Consider the following 2,244-nt stretch of genomic DNA (forward strand, 5'->3'; position numbering starts at 1 on the left):
CCTGTGAGTCTATATTGTCGAATCCGACGCAAAACTGATAGTTAATTGTATCGTTCAGGGAATCCTAATGACGATGGATCACTCAAATTGCGTCGATATTCAATACATCATCCTTCAGCCGACTTGTCTCCAGGTGTCTATTGCTGCCTCGGGCACCTTATGTTCGTTCTCCTGTGAGTCTCGATTTTCGAATCCGACGCAAAACTGAGAGATAATTATAACGTTCAGGGCCTCCTAATGACGATGGAACACTCAAATTGCGGCGAGATTCAATCCATCGTCTTCCAGCCGACTTGTCTTCAAGGGGATATTGCTGCCTCATGCACCATACGGTCCGTCTCTTGTGGGTCTAGATTTTCGAATCTGACGCGATGCTGATAGTTAATTGTAACGTTCAGGGCCTCCTAATGCCGATGGAACACTCAAATTGCGTCGGGAATCAATACATCGTCCTCCAGCCGACTTGTCTCCAAGGATCTATTGCTGCCTCGGGCACCTTATGGTCGTTCTCCTGTGAGTCTAGATTTTCGAATCCGAAGCAAAACTGATAATTAATTGTAACGTTCAGTGCCTCCTAATGACGATGGAACACTCAAATTGCGTCGAGATTCAATACATCGTCCTCCAGCCGACTTGTCTCGAGGGGTCTATTGCTGCCTCTTTCATCTTATGGTCGTGTTACTGTGAGTCTAGATTTACCAATCCGACGCGAAACTGATAGTTAATTGTAACGTTCAGGGTCAACTAATGACGATGGAACAATCAAATTGCGTCGAGATTCAATACATAGTCCTCCAGGCGACTTGTCTTCAAGGGTCTATTGCTGCCTTGGGCACCTTATGGTCGTGCTCCTGTGAGTCTAGTTTTACGAATCCGACGCGAAACTGATAGTTAATTGTAACGTTCAGGGCCTCCTAATGACGATGGAACACTCAAATTCCGTCGAGATTCGATACATCGTCCTTCAGCCGACTTGACTCCAAGGGTCTATAGATGCCGCGGGCACCCTATGGTCGTTCTCCTGTGAGTCTAGATTTACGAATCCGACGCGAAAATGATAGTTAATTGTAACGTTCAGGGCCTCCTAATGACGATGGAACACTCAAATTATGGCGAGATTCAATACATCGTCCTCCAGCCGACTTGTCTTCAAGGGGATGTTGCTGCATCGGGCACCATACGGTCCGTCTCTTGTGGGTCTAAATTTTCGAATCCGACGCGATACTGATAGTTATTTGTAACGTTCAGGGCCTCCTAATGACAATGGAACACTCAAATTGCGTCGAGATTCAATACATCGTCCTTCAGCCGACTTGTCTCAAAGGGGCTATTGGTGCATCGGGCACCTCATGGTCGTTCTCCTGTGAGTCTAGATTGTTGAATCCGACGCAAAACTAATAGTTAATTGTAACGTTCAGGGCCTCTTAATGACGATGGAATACTCAAATTGCTTCGAGATTCAATACATCGTCCTCCAGCCGACTTGTCTCCAAGGTAATATTGCTGCCTCGGGCACCTTATGGTCGTTCTCCTGTGAGTCTAGAATATCGAATCCGACGCAAAACAGATGGTTAATTGTAACGTTCAGGGCCTCCTAATGACGATGGAACATTCAAATTGCGTCGCGATTCAATACATCGTCCTCCAGCCGACCTGTCTCCAAGGGTCTATTGCTGCCTCGGGCACATTGTGGTCGTTCTTCTGTGAGTCTAGATTTACGAATCCGACGCATAACTGATTGTTAATTGTAACGTTCAGGGCCTCCTAATGACGATGGAACACTCAAATTGCGTCGGGATTCAATACATCGTCCTCCAGCCGACTTGTCTCCAAGGGGCTTTTGCTGCCTCGGGCACCTTATGGTCGTTGTCCTTTGAGTCTAGAGTATCGAATCCGACGCAAAACTGATAGTTAATTGTAACTTTCAGGATCTCCTGATGACGATGGAAGACTCAAATTGCGTCGAGATTCAATACATCGTCCTCCAGCCGACTTGTCTCCAAGGGACTATTGCTACCTCGGGTACCTTATTGTAGTTCTCCTGTGAGTCTAGATTGTCGAATCCGACGCAAAACTGATAGTTAATTGTAACGTTTAGGGCCTCCTAATGGCGATGGAACACTGAAATTGCTTCGGGATTCAATACATCGTCCTCCAGCCGACTTGTCTCCAAGGGTCTATTGCTGCCTCGGGCACCTTATGGTCGTTCTCCTGTGAGTCTAGAATATCGAATCCGACGCAATT

The sequence above is a fragment of the Schistocerca americana genome, unplaced genomic scaffold, assembly GCF_021461395.2.
Source record: "Schistocerca americana isolate TAMUIC-IGC-003095 unplaced genomic scaffold, iqSchAmer2.1 HiC_scaffold_71, whole genome shotgun sequence".
Classification (NCBI taxonomy): domain Eukaryota; kingdom Metazoa; phylum Arthropoda; class Insecta; order Orthoptera; family Acrididae; genus Schistocerca; species Schistocerca americana.